Source organism: Elaeis guineensis, chromosome 4, assembly GCF_000442705.2.
Source record: "Elaeis guineensis isolate ETL-2024a chromosome 4, EG11, whole genome shotgun sequence".
In the NCBI taxonomy this organism is placed as follows: Eukaryota; Viridiplantae; Streptophyta; class Magnoliopsida; order Arecales; family Arecaceae; genus Elaeis; species Elaeis guineensis.
This window is the reverse complement of record NC_025996.2, coordinates 20,985,576-20,993,302: the sequence shown is the minus strand read 5'-3', so window position 1 is coordinate 20,993,302 and position 7,727 is coordinate 20,985,576. Positions and strand designations below refer to the sequence as shown.

The 7,727-nt window shown below is 37.9% G+C and overlaps 1 long non-coding RNA gene across 1 annotated transcript; it reads left to right on the top strand.

Moving 5' to 3' along the window:
* The first annotated feature begins 1,800 nt into the window (after positions 1 to 1,800).
* Positions 1,801 to 6,826, top strand: LOC105043445 (uncharacterized). The gene is made up of 2 exons (XR_012140722.1): positions 1,801 to 2,307; positions 2,568 to 6,826. It is a non-coding gene; the product is annotated as an uncharacterized lncRNA (long non-coding RNA).
* The last annotated feature ends 901 nt before the right edge of the window (positions 6,827 to 7,727 follow it).

Below are 7,727 nucleotides of genomic sequence, written 5' to 3'. Positions count from 1 at the left end.
CCCAAAAGAATTTCTTTTCTTTCTTACACTCGTTTTGCATTCATTTTTCTATCTCGTGAAATGAAACCTTAGAAAATTATGTTGCTTCTTGAAAAAATATAAAAAAATCCAAAATTCCAGAGTACAGTACGTTTGAAAGGATTGTTTCAAGGAAGAAAGGGACTATTTCATCTTATTCTACTTTTTATGCCTTTGTCTGATACAGTGTTTTGCCAAATTCAGCGAAAGATCATTGAACGGAACCGAGCATCAGTCTTTGCAAAGGAAAGAAGCGATTCATCTACCTGGGTGATGGGAAGGGAGACTACTGCAGGTTAAGTGAAGAAGATTATATGATGCCAAGAAAGAGCTACGCTGTCTTGGAGCTCATCTGTAAGAACGCTGTGCTGCTCAAGGCTGAGGTGCATGAATAAAGCAATGCCGAGGAGCTCAATAGGATCCTCCTGTAGCTCATCGGCTCATCAAGAGATTAAAATCAATGATCTTTAACACGATCATGATCTTTAACATTTATTTGCCACGTTTTTCAGCTATTTCCGATGATCTAATTCTATGAAAGAATAAAATCAAGAGATTACAGTTTGACTTGGATGCAATGAAATCTAGAAACATCGATGGATGGGAAGACTTGCAAGACCATGGCAAAAGAGAAGTCAGAAGATTGTCACAAGCTTGGGGAAGGGAGGACGACGAGCAGCAAGCGGCTTTGATTGACAAATCAACGAGAGGAGCGTCCACCCAGCTTTCATTGGAGAATGGTGAGCAGCAAACCGGTGATGGCTCTCACATGGAACCAAAGACGGTGGTTGGATTGATGCCTTGATTGGAATAGGAGAAAAAAAAAAAAAAGAATGGGAGGGGAAGTATTAACTTTTCTCTTGGGAAGTTTTCTTATAAAAAAAAATGAGAAGAAAAAAAAGGAGAAAAAAGAAAATATAAATTTTTTCAAACCTATAATTTTTTTTTTCAAATTGAACAGAGAGAAAAAGAAAAAAAGAATTAGTGAATCTTTTATAATTTTTATTTTATTTTTTTAATAATAAATAATAAAATAAATATTATATTTCAATTTTAAGATCTATTTCAAACATTCCGTCTAAGCTTTCCGTCCAATTGAGACCTCATGGATGAAAAAAATCAATAAAAATAAAAAAATAAAAAAAATAAAAAAATATATTTTTTTTGATTCCTTTCTTAAGTTTGTTGAATTTTTTTCAAAGATATAATAGCAAAAAAAAATCGTAACATCTCTTTTCTTTCCCTTACTTCTTTGCTTCCGATCAAAGAAGAAATTATTTTTTTTCTTTAAATTCTCAATCAAGAGAAAAAAATATATTTTTTCTTTTTTTTCTTATTATTATTATTATTTTTTTCCGTCAAATTCTGTTAGTGAAATAAAGTTGGTCAAGCTACATCATGTTGGAACCATTTTGTAATTGAATCGAGCTGGGTCGAGCCTTTATTCGGGCTTCATGTCGAGTCCTATATGGATGTCAACTTGGGCCCATCAATGACATACTGAGCTTGGTCTGAAAATAAATAGATTCTTAATGTAAGCCCAAATTTGATCCAAATTTTTTTTGAATCTATTCGTGACTGGAGGTGGCCCGAACCGATGGGTCTCAAGCCGACCGAGCGCATTTCCAGCTCTACTTGAATGGGACACAGTCCAATGTTCCTCGGCACTTCAAGGGACAAGATTCCTGCCCAAGAAGATACAAAATCTTATCGTGGACAGACAATTGCCAAAATCTACACCGCAAAAGATGGTAACCATGAAGTTCTTGGGAGAATGAAATTATTAAACCATCTTCTGTAAGTACCCAAAAATGCACTTCACAGCCCGCAACTGAGGTGTGGCAGGAGAGTGCACAGTTTGACTCACAGTATGATCGATGTCGGTGGGTCCTGTCTGCCACGAGTCTGATTCTGATTTGCGGCAGTGCGCTGCAAGCCCATCCAGTTCCGATCGTTATTGTCGAACACCTGAACCGCTTTGAACGCTTGGCCTCGAGCCCTTTTGGTCCAAGACTTCGCCTCGAGCCCATTCGGTTCCCCGTCCCCGACCCCTCCATGTCTACCGTCAGATTCTCTCTCTCTCTCTCTCTCTCTCTCTAATCCCAGGCCCAAATCTCAATCAGTTCTCGGTACATTCTTTTGTTGCTGTGATCGAGAATGGCCACGGTCGTGGTGCAGTGGGGCTGGCCAGCAATGGATAGATGGTGACTGGAAAGGCATCATTCTTCTCCGATTAGTTGTGGAGCGATCGATTGCCGGAGCCGCAGAAGAAATCGTTCAAGAAATAAGGTATGTATGTATGTATAGGATCGTTTAAATATTCATGGAATGTTTGCGGGTTGTTTTTGGTCATATTAAGGTGTCTGTTTGAATAAGAAGGGAACCGTGTAGAATTCCTACTATAACATTATAGCACGGTATTTGTCAGGGGGCTACCTCTTTAATTAAGTAGGAATCACATGCCATCTCTTTGCGATGATTTGATAAAGAACCATCTTTTTCATAAGACTCACTGATTAACACATCTTCTTTGTCTTCATGTCATGCAGGAGTATGTTTCTTTGGTAGTTTTGACTTATAGTCTTTGCTACCATGCTCTGGGGCGTAGACTAAATGATTGACGAAATGTTAGACGGCTGATTGGTTCCAGCTTACTGATGCTTTCCCAATTTTGGATTCTTTTACTGACTTGGATACTAGATAACCCTCATTATGATTTTTTTTTTTTTAGTAATCGGTCGTTTTTTTTTTTTAGAATAGATGATGGCTTATAATAGTTTATAGCGGGTTACGCAAGTGATAGAGGTGCCTAAAAGGCTAGGGAATGAAGCATGAAACAGTGTTGCTTGGAGCCTTAGACACCCCATATTGAGGTTTATAGAGTCTGGCCTTTGGGCACTTGGAGCATCAAAAATCGGAACTTCATGTTTTAGGTCAGTTTAAAGTTTTGGTACTGGAGTTTGCTAAAAGCCACTTTACTCCACATACTCGCAACATAACTGTCTGCTGTTCCCAAGGGCCGAACAATTAAGCCAAGTTGTGGGGACACTTGTGCTCGAGTGTCATTCTTTTTCCCCCTTTCAATTAAAATTGTTGTCATGTCTATTAAAGATGTTGATTTTTGAGTTGATTTTGATCGAAAGGAAGCAGCTAAAGCCTGGTAAAATTGGTTTTTCTTGACCCTGCTATTTCTGCTTCCTTTTATTCTTCACTCTCTATATTTTTTTTCTTTTCATTATTAACTACTCAACTGTTAGATTCACTGTAACATGTCCATGTTCAAACAATAATTGATTCAGATTTAATATTAGTTCGCTTTTCTGATCTGTTATCAAAAAAAAAAAATAATGCTAACATCCCTAATCTGAATGTTAAACCTCATGCATCTTATTCTTTCCCTCTATACTGTATCACTTGTTGGGCTTAATTAAAATTTGTTCACTGTTTCAAAACATATGCTGCTTTTAGAACATGTACAAAGAAGCCGAATATAAAGTTAGAAGTCTTATTTCAAACTCACGCTGAGCCTTAACCTTTAACCTCAAAATTTTGTGGACATGTTTCCTAATATCTTGCTCTTATCCTATTCTTTAAGCGTTAGGAAGGTCTAGCTGGAATCACACTTTCTCATGTTCTCTGAAACTGGATAGCAAGTGATCTACTTGAATCATGTTCTCTGAAACTGGATAGCAAGTGATCTACTTGAACCGTGTCTTGCCAAGAAGCAACAATGTCTAGAGGAAATGTTTGCTTAATTATTGTCGCCTTTTTCCTTTTTTTTTTTTTTGGAGACAAAGGGAGGGAGAACTGCCCACATTATAATTACCTAGGTGCAGATATTTGGCGGTGGACCAACCCAAGAATCGAACTCATAACCTTTGTTTGCTAAGCAGAGGGATGTTCCACCGAGACTGGCCTAGTTAACGGCTACAAAATAGGTAGCAAAGAAAACTATCCTTAAAAATCACCTATCACTAGTTATAAATTTGTTTAGTACTATAGATAGCTGACTCACATGATAACCTTCACCCTATATGAATAAAATATTACATGCTCTTGCGGAGGTTATATAGCACACAATATTACCCGAATATGTGGTACATAAGAGAAAAGCTTCAAGGGTTGCATTACAATAGTGGAAGCAGATTTGATGATGTTTGCTGCACAGAACATTTGGTCTAAGAGGACTTACAGAGAAATGAGACTTGTAGAAATAACTTGAAACAGCAGGGATGAGGCTTGTTATTGGTTTCTATCGTTGAGAACGAAATGACATTTCTTTTTCTACATCAGTTAGGCTGGAAGATGAACCACAATCACTTCCATGGTTGTGACTTGTGACGATTGTTGACAAGCTTACAACATTGTTAAGAGGATGTTTGTTTGCCGATCACTTTCCATGGTCATGTGCACTTTCGCTACTTTATTCGGGGATCTTCTTCTTGGGCTCCTTGCTAGCTGAATATTTAAATTTTAATTTTGTATAAAATTCTGGAAGTCTAGGCTTATTCATTATTCATTTGTACATCATAAATCCAAACTCAACATCTGTGCAGAAAGCACCTCTTTTCATTCTACTTGTCCTTCTTTTAGAGGGAGATTCTTCGAAAAGCCATTTGAAGTTGGGGGGATCAGAATATTGTGTATGGGAACTTCCATATATTGCATTATTATGGAATTATCTGTCATTTCACTAGTTATGTGCTGGATGCTTGTAATGACCACAAAATTTACATAAATTGAAAGTTGATTTTTTTTGTGTATTTCTTTTAGCAGAGTAGGGCTGATTGCTAAAACTTCACTGAAGATGGTCAGAGAATATGGACCCACATATTAATTGAACTAAAATAGCATGTTAAACACATAATTGCTCTAAGACTTAATATAAAAACTTATAGCCCAAAAATACCCTATTTTAATTATTTTGTTATTGACAATTGTTCCAAAGAAAGGGGAAATTGACGAGGATGTCGTAAACAATGTCATATTATGTAATTTAATTTCCCTACTTCATTATCTCGATGTATGCTATGTACCATTCTGGCTGAATATAAAAATAAAAAAATGATACTTAAGAGGTGAATTCTATCTTCTCTTCTTCTTCTTCTTCTGCTTCTTTTTTTTGATACAAAGAAGTGAGTTCTATCATTTATAGTTGCAAAAATGCCAAATAATGCATCATGTCACTGAGAACTGAAAAGAAAAAGTATGATCATACCCAGGAGGGGTTTATAAAGGGGAAGGCTGGATCTGCGTCAGGTGTTTGAAAACAGGGTTAGAAAACCTAAGAAAACATGGATAGATCTTGTGCCGAATGACTTGATGGTGGTAGTGGATAACTCAAATTATGAACCTTTGATTAGACCAAATTGTAGAGCCAAATTCAGATATCACCCAGATTGATGAGATAGCCATTAGTTTATGTTTCAGACTTGCTTTCCAACAGAACTAGTCAATGATTGTGGTGATTATATTGATAGAATTCATTCTGAGCCACTAGGCTCCAGATATCAATTTAGCCAGAAATACTTTGGTCAAGCTGAATTAATTTTATTATAACTACATGTAACTATATACAATGAGCAGTTTTTGTTAATAATACTTTGTAGAGGAGAATTAGTATTATTGTTTTTTTATATCCTTATTAGCTATTTATCAATGGCTTAACTGCTGCTTATTTTTCAAAGAAACAGCAACAGTAAGCTCTGTCATAAGCTCATGCCACCATCTTAAAAGAAATTCTGTTGCTTCATCAATATCTGCTTTCTTTTGGACCTCTTTCATCAAATTCTTGTAAACTTGGTTTCTTAGCTAATTTGTCCTGAAAATTGTGCACCAATATGGGCATGTTTGGGAACTTCCTGTTGGACCCTGCTCGATCCAGCAGGATGGACCTGAGATATAGAAAGCATGAGAGTGGGAGGGAGAGTGCAGGGAGGTTGCCAGTCCCAAGCACTGCAGGAAGGGAGAGAAAAGACATCGAGAGGTCTTTTTTTATCCCTCAGGGAACAAGCCGCACAAACCCCGTATTCATTCCTTCATGCTTTCCTGCTCCAGTCCTTCCTTCCCTGGCACTCCCCCTCTCCAGCCAGTCCTGCTGGATCAGGCAGGAATTTTTCGAACAGGCTCTACGTGAAGAAACAATATAAGCATGATGGTCAAATTTGCTTGCTCCTCATATAGAATTTATCATCATCTTAATCTTTTTTAAAGGACTATATTGATGATGCCCCTTATATAGACACAAGCCTGTGAAACAGAAAAATCATGTGAACAGGCTTCCTCTTATTTGTTTTCTGTAGTCATCAGATGAGAAGCAATAGATGGAGGCTAGCCTTTGCCTTGGACACTGGCAGTCGCCGAATATTAATGGTCAACAGAACGTTGATGGGGACAATGCAGGGCTTGGCTGGACCAGACTGGGCATTATAGTCCGCGCTGCAGCAAGAGAGCTTCTGGAGAAGCTTGATGCTGCTGGGAAGAACTTCGCCACAAAAATATTTCTCGTCCTCTTGGGTTTTTATACAGCCAATGCCCTGGCAACTATTCTTGTGCAGACTGGTGACTGGGATGTCTTGGTTGCTGGTATTGTGGTTGCTGCCATTGAGGGTATAGGCATGCTTTTGTGTGGAAAACCATTCACTATGCCTGTTGGAAGATTGCAGTCTTTAGTTGGAAAGTTGGCATATGCTTGGGTCTCTTTGTTGATGCTTTCAAATTAGGAAGTTGAGGTTCTTATGTATTAAATCCGGCTTAATGAATTACACATTTTCCTAGGCTTCACCAAGCTCATGGTGATTCATTGAAATTTGCTGCATAGATGCTATTCATCTGTGATTCAACTATATGGTTGCTGATTGATCTGAAAATTTGCAGTATACTTTTCTTTTCCTTTTTTTCCCATTTCCTTGAGGGTGGATCGATACTTTCCCATCTACGTACAAGCTGCCTCGAACCTGCGCCGGCTGTTGCTTGTGTGGTATTTATCGCATTGTTTTTAAGATAATGTTGGGATTGTGCTCAGAATAACTCAAGCTAAACTGAAAATTTAGGTGAATTCTTTCAGATTCCATAACCATAACCAGGTACCTCAAGCCACATCCCAGTAATTGCATCTGCATTATTGACTTTTCTTAGTTCCTCTTAAGTTCTACATTTCTTAATACAGCCATGTTTCATCCAAAATCTTTTGCATACAATTTACTGATATTGTTCAGGCCTTTTGAAACGAGTCAATGATCCTTTGATGTGCGACCGTGCTTAATTTAGTCCTTCACAAGATTGAGTCTTGACTGCCTCCAAGGATCGGAACCTTTCAACCAGAAATTGAAGAGATGAAGAATCAGCAGAGGGTTTATGTCAGATGATTAATCAAGGAAAGGGTAGGAAAAACATGAGCATCTGAGATATTGAATTGGATGGGCTATTTTCTACCTGGTGAACTTTGTGAAGGATGATGGATGACAAGATCTTTGGAATAATGTTTAACATTATGCGAACCATCATTTCCCTGTGTTCGCTTATCTTCCAATATTTCAAGCAACATAGATGTTCCGATAGGTGTTGAATCATAGGTCTCAGGAAATCAGCTTTCAATCCATGTAAGGTGTTGAATAAGGTGTTGAACAAGGCATGCTGGCACTCCAATACGGCAGCAAGTTAGAGCTAAAAGTGTGGAGCTGGACTCCAGTATGGTTGGTCCCCAAAAG